Here is a 17,892-nt window from a genome sequence, read left to right as displayed (position 1 = left end):
AATAAACTCTTCTAATTAAGTTTCAATGACAGATTTATTCGATGAATAACACTATCTGAAAGTGAAAAGACTGCATTTTCACTAATCTTACGAATAAGACTTAATAAATGCGAATAAATTTATTTATTCGCACGTGAAAGTACCGGGCCTGAAATAAATAAATAATAGATATATCTAAATGGTTAATCAGTTTCATCCAAGTTCTTGTCGCTTGCGTTTCTAAGAATTATAAATCAGTTCTTATTTCACATTGATACATTTTATGATTCGGCAACTATTATATCATCGATAGTCAGGAGCGAAAATATTAAGTTATAGTAGTCCAATAATTCATCACACAACAAGACAGTAATATGTTGATATATCTGTTTAAGTTAAGATACATCCTATCTGAATAAACTTCCTGTCTATACACAGAGAAACATAATATTCGTTTTTTTCAAGTAAAATGAAAATGAGGAATGGCTAAAGAAGCAAAATCATATTTGCTTTACCAATATGCTAATTCGTTAATTTACCTAAAGTATCATAATTGAATAAATAAATAATAATGAGCCTCACGACGACACGCTACTTTTAAATGGAACTCCAGAGAACGAATAAAATCAGAATTAAAATAATGCAGTTGTACATTAACTCAATTTCGGTCCCGAATGCCGTTTTAATCTCAATTTGAATAGTATTTTTGTTTTTAGTCAGGGATTTTCTGAGAAGTTTCGTTCGGACAACACCTAATGGAAAGAATTATTAGTCTGGAACTAGCGGAATATTCTCTCCACGAAATGAATCATTGTCAATGTCATTCAGAATATTCAAACTGAAAATATTATAATAGTTTTTTTATAGCTTGAACAGAGTGTTCCTTCTAGGACAGCATGGATCTCGAGCTATTGGGAAATGTTTAGTATGTAATACTGGTTCAATGTCCAATAATGAATTATAAAACTCTTTAAAATGTTCGCAGTTTATTTAACCCTCACATTGTTATCGGATTCAAGTAAAACGAGTTGAAAGAATCTCGTATTAAAATATAATCGAAAACCATTATCACTTCTGGGGAATCAAATTGGGCGAGTTTCTGTATAATTTCACATGTGATTCATTTTTATAATCTATCTTATATATTAATAAAAGAGGATCTATGGTTTACTTCAAAATGCTTTATTGTTCAAACGATCGCACCAAATTGGACAATTCTTTTTTTGTTGTGTTTATTATTGTTAGGGCAAGGTTTATATAACAAAATATTCCAAAAAAAAATTGTACAGAACAGAAAAAAAGGCATTCCTTTTTCTTACGACCAATCGAGCAATCATAGAGTACTTATAGGTTTCCTGGGTCAGCTAGTTATCTATGAAAATAATCTATAATGTATGAGAATATTAATGTTGAAGTTATGTTATGTAAAATAAGAAAGTTGCATATCAAAAGATATTTTCCTTCAAAGTTGCTTGTTGCTTTGTTTGTAGAAATTGTTATTTTGTCACTGGTTGGTCCACTTTCTATGGTAATCTGTGAAAACTCAGAAAAAGTGGAACAGATTGGAGAGATATACATTTCTTTCCTCCATCTTCCCTATGTATATTTCTCCACTTCCACTTTTTCTCTTTTTGTCTTTAGTTCTCTTCCTTGTGTTGTTCCCATTTCTTTTATATCTTTCTTTTTCGTCTATTATTTTTTCATTGTAATTCCATTTGGTATTGTCCCCTAAATATATCAATTCTGGTATAATGAAATTTTCGTTGCTCCTCACTCTTTGTGATATCTTTTGTTTTTGTTCATTGTCCTCCATTATATTTATATTAGCATCCAATTGTTCCCTTGCTTTCTTCAGTAGTTTTCAATGTTTCCTGATTTCGTTTTCTTATTTCTCTGTTTTATCTACTCATGTATTTAAAAAGTCATCAATTTTTATAAAATCTCTTTCTATTCTATTTTTGAATCTATTCGCCATATCTTCCAACATTTTGTTGTTCCTCTTATTGCTCTAGAATTTTCTTTGATTTTCTTTTCCATTTGGTCTGCAAATTCTTTAATTACTTTCTTTATTTCTATAACATTTTCATCCAATTGTGTGGATGGTTCTTGAAATTTTTTGTCTATATTTTCTTTCATCTTCAGTAGAAGATCCAATATAATATTTAGATCATTATTTTTTGGTGTGCTTATTTCTTTTCTTTTTTCTCCGACTAAACTATAATAATTCTTGATTTGAATAAATATCCATCTATCTATCTAAACACTCGCTTCCGGATTCCATATTGTGATTGTTACCACCTATAGCTTGAATTGTATGAACAAATTTAATTTATAATATAACATACTACCCTTACTAATTTGTATTCCTAACTTGTTCCAAAATCTTATTCCCATTGAAGAAACTTACTTAACTTTCTTGGGAAATCTTGAACCTTGATTAGTGGTCAAAAATTTCTAAGAGTTGCGAAATTTCATCCTAGTGGAACCATGTCATATAGTTTGTGCAGTTCAAAAACTTCAATTTCGTTTTCTACGGAATTGGGATTTTATTTGGCGTCGTTTTTCTTTCATAGAGTCAATAATAATCAAGCTATATCCAAACTATGTTGCGAACGCAAAATAAAGGTTGCAATTTTGCGACAGCTAAATGATATTGAAAATGTTTTCTACATTTATAATGAATATATACGTCAATATTTGTTCATCATCGAATTTCCGTAATAAATATTATTTTTGAATTTTCATCCATTCTGAACACAGATTCATTGATATCGAATTGGAAATGGAAATGATTCCAATAATATAATTAATCATGATTGCTTTATTCCAATATTTCTTTCACTTTCCACTGAACATTCCGGCATAGTATTCACAATCGAGAACACATAAGAGAAAATATTTCGTGCAGTTTCGTTTACGATCTTTATCAAGGTATTGAAATTTCAAAACTTTATTGAGTTTTCTGATAGGAATACTAACTATTTCGAGTAAGTACTATTGAGAATCAACAAGGGTTATTTTTCATCCTCAAGATACTAAAAAAACGGTTACCGGCCAATAGCAGAAAAAATCAAACGAAAATAGGTCACAAATTATATGAAAATTTATTGCAATTTATTTATGGGGGTGTGTTTTTGTTCTGTGTAGACGGACGGAAAGGTTCTTATTCTTTCAAGAAAAAAGAAGTAATGTTTTATTTTTCGTGACTAAACTGACACTTCTAGTGAAATAATTCAGGAAACAAATAAATTTGCTGATTGAATTTGTCCTCTTCAATCAATTTTTAATTCCGGTAATTTCAAAGCCTCAAAAATTTTTGATGCATATGTTGATTTTTTCACAGATCTGTAATGAAATTTCGGAAATGAGAAAAATTGTCAAAACGTGACAATTGATAAGTGTCAGTCAACGGCCAAATTTCGCATTCCAGAATTAAAACAGTGGCCCAGAATAATATTATAGGGGGCACACATGGATTATGGGGGGCACATATATATTATAGGGGGCACACATGGATTATGGGGGGGCACATATGTATATATTATAGGGGTGCACACATAGCTCCATGCTTGAAGAAAGTAACACCGGAGACATTTTTTAAGGACTTAGCAAAGCAAAATCCCTTAGGTTTTCGAAGCTTGGGGGTGTAGGTACCCATGCCCTCCCTAGTCCCTGGAAGCGACAATGAATTAAAATGAAATTGTCCATCTAATTCGCAAAAAGGAGGGTTCTTACAACAAAAAATTAAACTACCCTTAACTGGCTTAATTTTGGTCGAAGTATCACTTTCTATCACTTTAGAAAGACCATGTATGGTATATTATGATCCACCACAGATGTCAACGTATAACGGCATAACGTTTCAAGAAACAATATATTGTATGCCTATATATATGTTACGGCTAAAGATAGGTGTGAACATAAACTTAAGATTAGCCGGCTAAACTTAGGTTTAGCTTCGGGTATTTGCTAATGTTAGTTTCTTCTATCTTTAGCCGGCTAAACTTAAGTGTAACCACATCCCATCGGCTAAAAATGTAGAAGGCTTGAGGGGCGCAAATTTTCGGCAATTAAAAGAATATAAAGAAATAGTGATACGAGTATAATCAAACTATTAATGCAATGCATTTTTTGCATGAATTTCACATATTTTAATAGCAGAAAAGCATTCTGTTGAGCAGTTGGATAAATGAGAATGAACATTATATTTGTTTCATCTGTGTCTCAACGAATTCTTTTTGACGAATCTAAAAATCTAAACGCTTGATGACAAAATTCATGACATGCTATTTTGAGTGTGAGGGAAAACTGTAGTGTTAATGATTATTTTTCATCTTGTTATTATTCATAATTTGAGGGAAATTGAATGAGCAGACAAAAACTTCTTCACCAAAATACCAAAGGTTGAATTCTAGAAAAATATAAGTAGAAGTGCCCAATCTTGTTTGTAGTTAACCGGACTATTTGGCACAAAGATTATAGAGTTAACTCTATATCCCTCAGGATGATTAATGAAGGGTGGCAACAGCCATATTTTGGAACCCGTATGTTCAATGACTCGGGAAGAAATTTTTAACAAAATCAGCTAGAGAAAGTGTTTTCAACTATGTTCATGTTCATAGTTTTTTTTTTGTTCTTTTTTGCGCAAGAATTGGTTGGAAAGAAATTGCAACATTAGTTCCTATTTCGTAATTTTTCCATAAACCCAATTATTGAATGGTAGGGAAAATATACTTTTGTTTACGGAAAAAATTTTCTATGTCTAATATCTCATTTTATTGTGGGGTCATATTATGGTTTTTCACGAATGAGGCTCGGTTTGGAGAGCATTAATCTCCTAAACAGATGAAAATAAATCGTTAAATGTAGAATTGAAAACCCATGGGCGTTATGTAATACTTCCCCAATACATTCGATGCTCTTTTGCATATTTCAATTCTAAAAATTTAAACAAAAAAGTGGACGTGAGCTTTCGTCCTCTCCCATCCGACCATTCATGATACATCACTTGTCCGCGTGTCCATCGAATACATTTTTAGCCGTTCCGTTTTGGGTAATGTGCACATTAGCCGGCTAAAGATGAAATGCCCTGACGCGGATGAATATTTTATCGAACTTTAGCCGATCCTCGAATATAAACCTAAGTTTAGCCGGCTAATCTTAAGTTTATGCTCACACCTATCTTTAGCCGTAACATATATACATATATATTTCGGTCCTGTCTGGCTAAAGACTTAAATCATCAAAACGAAATTTTCCCAGCTTTCTCGTTTGTTCATGCGATTCTCCGCCGACTAAATATTTGATGTGATGAATCTGACAGGCGGTACGACACTTGTGTTATTTCACCCCCACTTATTCGAGGCAGGCCGAAGCTTTACGCGATGCGCGATTGTCAAAAGCTTCACAAAGCTTCACAATTACAAGCTCACAAGCTGCGATCGCACTAAACGCTGCCCGATCAAAACATTCATTCAGAGTTTGGCCGCGCACAGAGTAGGATCGCTTTTGCTCCGTGACACCAGAGGCGCGCGAACATTTCGAATTCTCAACGTGTGCTTGTTCATTTAATGTTCCCAAATCATTTGTTTGCAATCTGTGTGTATTTCTATTGACGTGAATAATATTTGTGACCGAAGGAGTTTGATCTCGACCCGGAAAAATCACTGGGTGGTGAAAATAAGCATATAAGTGGTTTGCTAGAAGACTTCAAAATTAAAGCTGTAAGTAGATACCTATTCTCCTATTCATTTATGTGTTGTATATATACTGTATGTAACGTGTTGCCACGATATATGGCAGAATTGAAAGAAATCGACCTTTTAAATCTTATTCTGTCAGTAATACACGTGACAATTCGCAGCTGGGCTCTTAACCTGTTTGCTATGCGTTGAGTTTCATTCAGTGCGATTTATGCCTCATAATTTTCATGTTAATTTTTTATAAATACAATGAATATTCCATGAATTAAAAGTAAATCACCAAAATGTGTTATAATAAGTATAATATAATGAATCCCACTACCCCACATGTTCAACTCACGAATGCAAAACTTGCCCTAAGGATATATTGTTATACAATATTTTTTTATAATATGCGATATGCTGTTTGATTTGTGGGATTCGTAATTCAGATTTTTATTCTCGATGATTCATAAGATGAAGAGAAATCCCTTAATTCAGTAATTTGAATTTTCACGATTCAATATAATTTGTTCACCGCATGAATGAAACGCAAATTTTTACGTATTTACTTTTCGCGAATTGAAGAATGCAGTCGTAATTTCCTGATCCTTGACGTAAACATCCTTCAATGCAAACGATTGTCGTGAATCCAGGTATTATATTTTTATGGTTCATTGAAATGTAAAAAAGTCGTTATGCTGCGAGATAACTCCCTGAATCGGAATATCTGACAAACGTAGCGTGAAATCAGACGAAATTATTCAATAGTCCGAGAGAAACATACGTAAAATTAAACTGATTGATGGGAACTTCACGTTGAAAGATTAAAAGCTTAATTATGAACCCAATTATCAAGGTACACGGTTTTAATTAACCAACCATCATTGTTGATAAATAGAATGTTTACGTTCGATATCAATGTGAATTAGGCATTATTTGATACGGTTGCGGGCAACTGCAGTTGGAATTATGATTTAAGTGCGTGTAAACACACGGTTCAATTTGTTCTCCAGAAATGTTGAATTTGAAAATAGGAAATGTTGCCGTTTATGCACGATGTTTTCGAATTGATGTTATGAAGCTCAGTTTGAAGTTTGAACCGTCTGGAGGTTGGAGATTCAGCTGAGGAATTATGAAGCACATCTAGTGTGATGAAATATTTCATCTGCAATCTACAAAATGTGACAGTGGCGTTTATATAAACATTAACTTTTGGGGAGCTTAGGAAATTGAAAATTTTCATTTAATTATGTTCGAGAATAACATGAAGTAATAAAATAAAAATATGCACTGAAAATAAAATCTGAATGGAAATTGAGATAGAAATTATATGAAACTATCGAAGTTTTCAGAGCGAACGTGAAATAGTATAAAATTGTGTAAAGAAGCTACACACAATATAATATGCGGGGATGTCCTTGACTACTTCAAATGTTATACCGTGTTATACGTAGGGCCAATAATTGAATTGAATTTAATTTTGAAATTCTTTCTATGTATTACATCTATATATATCATGAAATGAATAATCCTCTATCTACACCAAAATTTACCTTTAAATCACATTCGATTACTTATACTCGACAAGGGAATATGGAATATTTAAAAAAAATTTATATTAAAATTGTTCATGACAATTTTATTAGAACTTGATTTATTAGTAGTTAGAATTCATTGAGCACTGAGAAATTATGAGAAAAACAGTCAGAAAAACTTTTCTTAGTTTATTGTGCGAGTAAAAAAAGAAAGCTTTCGGGAAAACCGGAAGTTAAAATAGACAAAAATAGTCAGAAATTGTCTGAAAAACTGCCAGAAAAACCTTTCTTAGTTTATTGTGCGAGTAAAAAAAGAAAGCTTTTGGGAAAACCGGAAGTTGAAATAGACGAAAATAGTTAGAAATTGTCTGTATACCATACAATTTCGAAAACCAGTAAAATTTGCAATTTTTTTCTTCTGAAATATGCGACAGTTTTTCCGATAGCATATTTGGATTGCCCTGAAAAACACTATGATAATGATGAATCCGAGGATGAATCACTATTCAATTTTGTACAGGATCACAGAGCTTCTAACGATTTTATAGAAGATTAACAGCGTGTGTCATAAAACTTTGATTGTCCGATCAACGATTTGACAGTCACTCCATTTCTAGAACGAGATCACTGAAATTTTTTCATTTCTGAATATATTGAAGAAGTAGCAATTGAGAACAATTCAATGGGCGTATTAACATCATAATTTGATGTGAGAATAATCATGACTGAATTATCGATTGAAAACAAATTGACGTCTATTCGTCAATCAAGCGTTGATTCCCCGATCAAGCTTCATAAAACCAGTATTTTAGCGCTCCATTCCGAAGATCAATTATTCAATAGGTACAATCGAGGGTACAATGATCAGAAAGCAGAGAACGCTAATAATAAGATCATTGCATTGTCTCTGAAGCACTCCTTGTATGTACAATTCATTAAATAATGCCATCAATCTTATCGAACGTTCGTGTTATTGTGATCGGTGTCTATTATCGAGGATAGATGATTTCTTCCACGACAAGAATATTGAATATTGTAATTTCCAGAGATTATCTCGTTTGCGTGTAGGTGGTAGGATATTGCAAACTGACTTCAATCTTATCAGCATACAAATGTTAATTTGTTTTAACGATCTTGAAATAATCTGAGTTTTTCAACGGGTAAAAGTTGATTTGAAATATTTATGCTCTTAGAGACCGAGTTACAGACATTGAGAACATGTTTTACTCTCCAACATGGCATCCTGTCAGAAGTAGTTTCCATGAATATGATTTGATTTGAAGAGAAACAGAAAAACCTTTGATAAGGTTCAGATTAGACGCGTATGAAGGTTTCAGCCTAGGTTTCATCATATACTACTTAGGACCGAGCTTAGGACAAAGTTACCATTCCTATACACAGAAGTGGGCAAAATATATACTTCACTTTAATTAAAATACGAATGACAGTCAGAGCGGTGTCTCATACTTATTTCAGTGATTGCTATTTTAACTGTTAGCAATCAGATAAATAAGTAAGCCTTATCGTCTAGCCTGCTTCAAATAAGTCGGTGCAAACAGGCACAAATGTATTTATCTAAAAATGCATTTTGAAGCCATAAGTATTTTGAATGCTAAATACAGAATACAGCGTCAGGTATTTGAAATACCAACTGCAAATAGAATTTTTGAAAAGTAATTTAATTATAAATACCCAATATGAGTTTTCATTTCAATCACAAATGACATATGAGTAATTCAATTAATGCCCAACCCTGCCTACACAGAACATGTCTCTACTAACTCGCACAAGTTCTTTAATGACCTTCTGAGAAGTATCACCTTGGTACCTAGGAGAATAACGATAACAATTATGATTTTAGAAGCAAATATTATGCAAGTTATACAATAGCACATTTCCCTTCTTGCAATAAATTGAATTAATGCATGTAAATGTATATCTCATTTGGGAAAAAAGAGATCGTTTTCCCATGCACATCTACGTCCAATATTATAAGAAATTGAAATTTCGGGAACAGAAATATGAAGTCGATATATCGTTTTCGGTAATGATGAATTAAATTTGGGTTATTACAGCATATGTAAGTTGAATAATTATGAATTTCATTCATGAATTTTTCAAATGCACCGCGGAAACTAGTCAAAATCATTCTTCAAATATGAGGTTTTAAAATTTAAATCGCCTCGTTTCTAGTTTACGATTAGGCAACAGCGCCTACTAGAAAATAAAAAGATCAATGGCTTGTTTATAAAATAACAGCTGTCGATTTACAGCTATCATAAGGCGCGTACTCACTGGCCAGCCCCAACAGCCACCGGCCATAAAAATCCCATAAAATTTTACGACCTTCCTTGTTCGTCGCAGACTTCATAGACAGCTATCTTTGTCTATCTCATCTCTCATCATGATAGTGTATTTGTTGTCCTTTATTATCAACGCATATTTCAGTCTATGTTGCCAACTTGTGCAATAGAAACGAAACGCTTTAAATTTTAAATACCCATTTTTATTTTTCATTTTTAAGTACTTAAAATAATTTTTTTTTTGGGAAACGGTTGAAATGATTATTTCAAAATGTGACGTTTCAAAGATATTTCATAAAAATACATCATTTTCATCAAAAGTCCAAGTGTTCACTATTGCTATTGATTTTCGTTTATCTCAATCCAAGTTAGGATATTTTTCGAGTTCCATTTCGATAGGACCATGGTTATCTCGATGGTTATTGAAATGAAAACTAGAATTGAATTAACTCATTAGAGTCAATTACAGACATTGTAGCAAAATGGTTTGCAACTTGTTCGCAAAAAGTGATAGCATCTCCTAAAGCTACACCAATGCTTTCCAGTTTGCTGGAAATGAAGCTGTCTTGGATCTCAATTGTTCATTAATGATGCATACTGTTGTTCGAGATCCTGTACAAAGGAAAATCAACAATTCCCTATTTGTCTAATCTAAGTCCGTAAGTCCGAACTGGGGGATTTTGATTGATACAATTCAATTACCTATACTCCATTCACTTTTATTTTAGCACTCGGTTGGCCATGGAAATTCGACACATTTCACTCTGTATAGTACGAAAATGTGGGGTTATGGAGCTTGTCAAAAATTTTTGGGTTTTAAATCAAAGCTATGTTGCCCGATCTATGTAGAAGTCTCAGTAATAACGTATGTTATCACAATGTCGAATCTCTTCGGAAAATATGCGACGAACATAATTATTGAAGTTTATACAAACTGATTGAAGACATACCAAATCCAGTCATTTGCATGGAAAATACAAGAGATCAGTATGATATCATAATATGCACTAACTTGAGGAGAGTTAATGTTCGTTAACTTCTTTGGCTAAAGTTGGAATACGTTACATCAGTTGTAGATTTCAAAAATATCAACGCGAAGATGAAATGCATATGATGCAGTGGTTGGTAATGGGTATCTCCCGAAGGAATTAACAGATAATTACAAGAATGTTAAATTCTTCAACAAATCATCTTGCATCAATATAAGTAAAAGGAATTAACGGAAGTTTCAAGTCTCGTTTCAAGTCAAGATGAACTTAGGTATTTGTTGGTCCTTAAGACATTTACAATGTATAGGACAAGTCGAATGAAAAATAGAAAAATCAATTTTCGGGAACTTATTCTACGATGACATTCATCGAAAATCCTGTAGTAAACTTTTCGCATTAATTCACTCAAACATAAAATTCTCGAATGCCACCACTTTTTTGGGTCTCCCAATGGAAGGAAATTCTTCGTCAGCCTCTTCATTCACAATCTTTCTGATTGTGGAAATATTCAGCTGAAATATAAGTCGTTTAGATACAGGTGAAACATTTTATAAATTCTCTTACATTGCATATGTTTGCCACCGTCTGACGTATTGTGGATTTTAGAATATCAGGGTATAACTATTTGAGTGAGCGGACCTGAATACCAAATAGTACTTCCTGAAACCCTGTCTTTTTTTCAACGACATTTCATGAGTGCCAACCTTACTCCGTTCTAGTTACAAAAACTTGAAAAAATTATTTCATGGCCCAACCGACTGCTAAAATAAATGTGAATGGAGCATGTCTTCATGTGATGTACCATCTCCTTCAGAACCACCAGAATCCGAAATTCTACGTGAATAATTCAACTTCCCAATTATCCACACCATTTGCGCTAAATTATTTCGAAAATATGAAATACCCGTTTTTATAGGAAACACGCTGAAATCGATTCTTTTCTGTAATGTTTCGCTTGACGTTCTCAACGGAAATTCAACACTGGGAATTGCTTTGGAAGTAATTGCGTGCTGTTAATACCGAAATGGTTCTCACTTCATGCGGAAATTACTCAATAATTAATTTCATACTTCTGGAACAAATCGATTGATAGATACTAATTACGCTACTCAAAAACGCCGAACGTAATTTTATTTCATTTCCACACAAAAAAGCGTACAGACTGTATTTTATGTTTTATTTTCGTTGGCTACGATTGCAAACCACTACTTTGTAATTTAACGGTTAGTAATTATATCATAGTGGAATTTCAGTTCAGGTATTTCGATGTAGATGTAACACGTGCAGTGTAGGAGTTCCCGCGAATGATTGTATCAGGTGTAATCTGCCAAATGCAAAGCAAGGTTTCGTGACATGACCATTTTTGTAGCTTAGTATATTAGTAAATGGTAATATGTTCAAATAAACGATTAAAATATTGGTAAATGAATCAAGAACTTAAATGACATTCAATTCGTTGGGATAATGCATGTCGCAATTGAGAAAAGGCATAATCAAATCTGTACCAATTATCGCAAACATTAATTGATCGTAAATAGAAGACTAATTCAAAATTGCCCTGCCGTAATAGCCTAATACAGGATTACACAAACTATGTCGAATGAAAAATAAAATTATTGATCGAGTTAAACGCCATAATTTTCTAGAAATTGGTTTGACCGAATGATGACGCTATTCTTGTCGATTTGATCAGAGCAAATTGCCAATCCTTCGGTTGTTATTTGGTGATAACTACGAGAGTCGTATAAATCATTTGTAATAATGTAACATTTCATTCAATCATGGAGCCAATTAGAAATACTATTAGCGATAATTAATCGATAAAATATCGTGGGGCAAGAAGCAATTAATAATTTAATCATTCTTAAATTGTTCGATAGTTCTCGTGTTTATCGCCAAGCGCCTCGAACTGTTCTTGAAGAGGAATAACTATTAATTAATAAAAGTACGAGATACAGTGAAAAATTTGAGATGTTTGATTTCATACAACTGAAAAATTCATTAGTTGTTCATTCATTTATGCACAATTGGTAAACAAAACATGAAGTTTTTTGATTTCTAAGATGTGTTCTCCATGGACTATTTATCTCATAAGCTCAACATTGAGATATGCTCCTTTCATCACTTATCGAATTTTGTCTATTTTAATTTTTTTTGCATATGTCTTGGACGATCAGTTTGATCGTATGTAATGCATCTGAGGTTTTGACAATTTATTGTTTCTGCTTGGACATTTAGAACAATTCAGAACTTAATCAATCACCCAGAATATTACTTCAGTATCGAAGAAAAGTATTTGATTAAGAGAACAGAGATAAAGATGCTCCATTTTTTGTTTTAATGCCAAACGAGGTATAGTTCTTTCAAGAATGATTGATATCTCGGGTGGCTATGGAAAATCGAATTTAAGTAAGTGATAGCCTCGGTAATAGCCCGTTAATGTTGATTTTGTGTTGCGGAATCCAGGTGTGTCTACCGTGATTTGTAGACTTAATATTTGTGAATCTACAGTATGCACTGACCAACGATAAATTTGAATTTTGTACTGCTGTTTATGTTCTTAATACAATAGTACAAATTAGAAACATAATTTCGAAATTTTGAATGCTGATTTATATACTCCTAATTTGTATATTTCTTTTTTTCAAAAACTCTCCTAGGTTATATTGATATATTCCTGTTCTGTGATTGAAATTATAAAGTGTGAGTCTTTTATCCGTACGAATATTTCAACAGTAGATTCTTGAGGTAAAAAAAACACTTTTTTCCTAAACTATTTTTTCCGATTCGGTTTTGATAAAATGATAAAGCCATTTTATGTTTTCATAATGAGCTATGCCACTCCTGAACAAACAAAACTCCCTTCAGAATAACAAGCTAAATCTATGACACTTACACATCTGTGGATCTTTTAAACAGAGTTGCATTCAGCTAAACCACATAATTTTTCGAATATCACATAATTTTTTCATTTGTGAACATCAAATTACTCGAAAATGGCGGATTATACGAGAAAATATGAAGAATACTCTAATTTTATAGAACGTTCAAATATTCATCAGATATCGTCCGACTTAGTTTAAAGAGTTGGGTTTTTTGAATTTTTGGTATGTTTATGGTAGGTAATGGTGGATAATGAAAAAACTGGAAGACGTGTTTGATAGCTTGTATTCGAAAAAGATTAATCAAATAAATGAAAAACTATATTCCGAAATACATTCCATTCGATATAATCGTTTATGAAATAGAACTAAAATACTTTTCAATAGCAGTTTTTTTAATTGGTGTGAAACATTCTATGCCATTGCACCCACAGAGAGACAAGGTTTTTTCCTTCTATTTTACTCGAGATTTTACTACTGATTGTGTGGTACCTCCAGGGAAATCACTAACTCTTTTAATCTGATTTTATAATGTATTGCTCATACTCAAAATAATATCTATACCTACAATGCTCGCTTCAAGATGTTCCAAGATGAATCAATAATCCTGAAACACTTCATAGAAGAGCTATTTGGTGATCTGGAATGAATACGAAAAATAATCTATACCTTATAATGTCTTTTTCAAAATATTGATTTCTACTGCATCAACGATACCACGATACAAATGAATCAAATATATACCAATAAGTATGCACAAAACATAATCATAAAATATCATAAAATGTGATGAATATTTTATTTTGTGACAGTTTGAGATGTGCGAGAGCCTGAGTGGCCAACAATTCAAAAATCTGCGCTTTTCCTGCAGGTTTTGATCAACTGGACTCTTACTAAAATGGAAAGTTCTTCAGCATTGACCGCTAGACTTCCTGGATCAACTCGATGCATAAAAATTTAACACTGATCAATTAGCGGCAAACAGCCGTTGCCCCTGCAATAATTAACACATTTCAGGCGTAGTCATAATATATTTAGAAGCAATTAGGACCGTAATTTGTTGCACTTGTTCCAGGCGCGAAATGAATTATTTCAAAATAACTACACTCATTGTTCCCGTACATATACGAGATAATTAAAATCACTAAGTGCTGGGCCAGGCGTAATTGGTTCAATTTGGAAGATGCCGAGTATGAATTGATTATTAAATATTCAGGTTTCGGATCCGTCCTGAGTTAACTGAACTGCTGCGAGCTCCTAGCCTGGATTTCATTAATACCATAATGTGTATAACTTTACTCGGCGATCGCGGCCTAAAAGTAGATACCTCGGTAGATACTGAAGAAGGGATGACGAGAAAGCGCTAATTATCTGTTCACGTTAATGAACCTCTTTTCTAGATGACGAATTCCACACGTGATAGATTGTGGGGGCTTTGGACCCTGCACCTGAAATTTTGGCATATTCTAATTTTAGATTTTCACAGAAGTACCGTAGGATATTTGCCTAAGAAGTTTTTCAATTCCATTACTTATTTTTCCCATATTATATCATAACTATTTCATCTATTGGGGAAGAATTCCCCAATATAACGATATTGTAAAGTGCAAGAATCTTTTCCAGCAAGTTAGATATTAAGTGTTTATAAATAAGAATTTATCTTGAGTCATCATCAGTACGGAGCTGTATCATACACTTTTCCATTGTAATCTCTTGTTTTTCCGCTTCGAATATAATTTTGACATGGAAGCGATGCGTACATTCAGCTGATTCCGTCTATAGGGTGTGTCTTTGACTTGCATTTTCAACATTTCAACACAAGATTTCCAAGGTCAAAAGGAACAATTTTTTTTAACCATTTTTTCCGTTTCGGCTAGGTTGAAAAGCTACATGCTGTTGAAAGTCTATTAAAAAAATTTAATCATGAGTTATATCCCACAAACGGTTTCATCGAATGGAATACTTTTCGCAATGTAGTTTTTCATTGCTGTGATGAATCTTCTCCAAACATAAAATTCACTCACATCTTCCAGTTTCCGTATTATGATCCTTCATACCATGAAATTTCAAAGAACCCAACTTTGAAAAGTAAATTGAACGCTCACTTATGATCATTTTGAAAAATATAGGTATTCCGTTTTCGAGTAATTTGATATGCAAAAATAAAAACTATCTGTGATTTCGACAAACTCTGTTTGAAAAATCCACAGATTAAGCACATTATTCTGAATTGAATTATGTTTTTCCAGGGGTGGCAAAGCTCATTATGAAAATTCAAAATGGATATATCTTCTTATCAGGGCCGAAACAAAAAAGATTTTAAAGGAAAAAAGTATTTCATTTGATCTCAAGATTCTTCTTCTGTTACGTACAAGTCAGAGACTCCTCGTATAATAGGGAATACCCCTTTTGACGAAAATGATGTATTTTTATGAAATATCTTTGAAACGTCACATTTTCAAATAACCATTTTAATTGTTTCCCAAAAAATTATTTTAAGTGCTTAAAAATGAAAAAGGGTATTTAAAATTTAAAGCGTTTCGTTTCTATTGCACAAGTTGGCAACATCGACTGAAATATGCGTTGATAATAAAGGACAACAAATACACTATCTTGATGAGATAGACAAAGATAGCTGTCTATGAAGTCTGCGACGAACGGGGAAGGTCGTAAAATTTTATGGGATTTTTATGGCCGGTTGCTGTTGAGGCTCGCCAGTGAGTACGCGCCTTATGATGGCTGCAAATCAACAGCTTTTATTTTATAAACAATTCATTGTTCTTTTTATTTTCTAGTAGGCGCTGTTGCCAAATAGTTAACTAGAAACAAAGCGATTCAAATTTTAAAACCTCATATTTGAAGAATGATTTTGAATAGTTTCCGCGGTGCATTTGAAAAATTCATGAATGAAACTCATAATTATTTAGTTTCAATTTGTATAAGCTGTGATAACCCAAATTGAGGAGAATTCCCCATTGTCCCCTCTACGAGGTGTGAAGTGTAGAACAGTTGAGTTTTTTTCGTAGGGTTTGATGAATGATGAAAGAATGCACATTGTCATTCATTCTTGTATATGTGATTTTCATTTCCGATGTTGAATTTCATCAATCACTACCCTATAACGAAGACATGTTTTTGTTAACACTTCAATGAAACAATCAGTTCATGTTATTGACCTCAAAATAGAATATAGAAAAGTAAGAAGTCGAGTTCAATAAATTACACTACATATTTCATCTTATGATAAGCTGAGGGTTGGTCAAAATCTCATAAATGACCATAATATCCTTACTTGCCCTTTGAAAGAAATGTCTAATTTGATATTTGATTAATTCGGTCTTTACTTGACGGAAGTTCATTTTGAATCAGATGAAATTAAACATAATATTTTGTGGAAATTGTCGTTTAATTTGATCTTATGTATAATTGAAACAAAAGTTGACCTGTTCGAGCATCTTTCTGTACAAAATAGTTAATATCGAAAAATATCAATTTTATGCGTTACTCTTTTCAATCTAGAGGGTGTTGAAAATGAAAATTGAAGCGTCTCAAAAATTTCTGGAATTTTAAAATCGAAAACGACATCCTTAAACGATGAAAAATCCAATTCGTTTTCCAATACTACTAGTACGAATTCTCTGATGAGAACCAAAGATTTAATTACGCTAGGATGGACCTCCTAACTAACTAACTGACGTTATTTTTTTTATATCAGGAATGGTTCGAAAATTGGGGAACGTTAACCCTTCGCTCTTTAGTTTGGACAGGAGGAAGTATCAATTGAATCTTATTTAGCATAGGATAAATTCAGTAAATTGAATCGAAAGCTATTTTATAAGGATGGTGCAAGGTCCTTAAGGCGGCTGTCCACTGAAAGCGTTCTTGTGTGGATAATATTTATACAAGCTATTTGCACAAAGTGGCAGTTCGTTCAAGCCGAATAAACGTGTGAACGCAGAAACAGAGTTTGCGCAGGACACAATAATTGGCTTATCTCTAGGGCAGAGAGTCGGCTTGCGCAAACGGCTTCAGCGTGTAAACGTGCTTCAATACTTACATAACTTCTGATTAGAAAGGGCAACAATGAATTAATTTTATATTTAAAACTTGGGAGATACATTATGAAATTATGTTTTAAGAGTTTAATAATGCAGCTATGAGTTGAGGTTATCAGTAAAAAATTACTCGAACCTCATCTGCATACGTCCCTTAGTTTGGATGTATACCCAAGCAAAACTCAACGTTTATATGTGAGCCACCATGATTTCGAACAGCAATTACTAAACGAACCAAAACAACCGATTTTCAAATTCGCGAATACGGCCAATCAGCCAACGTCATTACTTGAATTTAATTGTTGTCAGCATTGCTATTCATCATCTTCCAGAGATGGTAAACAGTCATACGTGTGTAACTCGAACCAAGGATCGTAATGAGAACCACCGGTAACCGAATACAGCTAATTGCCACCCTGTTTTTAATTGAAAAGCTGACAAGTAGATTCCATTAAAGTAATTAGC

The 17,892-nt window shown here is 33.0% G+C and overlaps 1 protein-coding gene across 1 annotated transcript in view; it reads left to right on the top strand.

Annotated features, from left to right (window-relative positions):
• The first annotated feature begins 5,398 nt into the window (after positions 1-5,398).
• Positions 5,399-17,892, top strand: part of LOC123310084 (LIM domain only protein 3-like) — a 107,354-nt gene continuing 94,860 nt past the window's right edge. The window contains exon 1 of the mRNA XM_044893463.1: positions 5,399-5,702. The gene's annotated coding sequence lies outside the window, so the exon portion shown is untranslated. The remainder of the gene's footprint in view (positions 5,703-17,892) is intronic.

Source organism: Coccinella septempunctata, chromosome 3 (assembly GCF_907165205.1).
Source record: "Coccinella septempunctata chromosome 3, icCocSept1.1, whole genome shotgun sequence".
In the NCBI taxonomy this organism is placed as follows: Eukaryota; Metazoa; Arthropoda; class Insecta; order Coleoptera; family Coccinellidae; genus Coccinella; species Coccinella septempunctata.
Note: the sequence above shows the minus strand (reverse complement) of the source record. Positions and strands in the feature narration are given on the sequence as shown.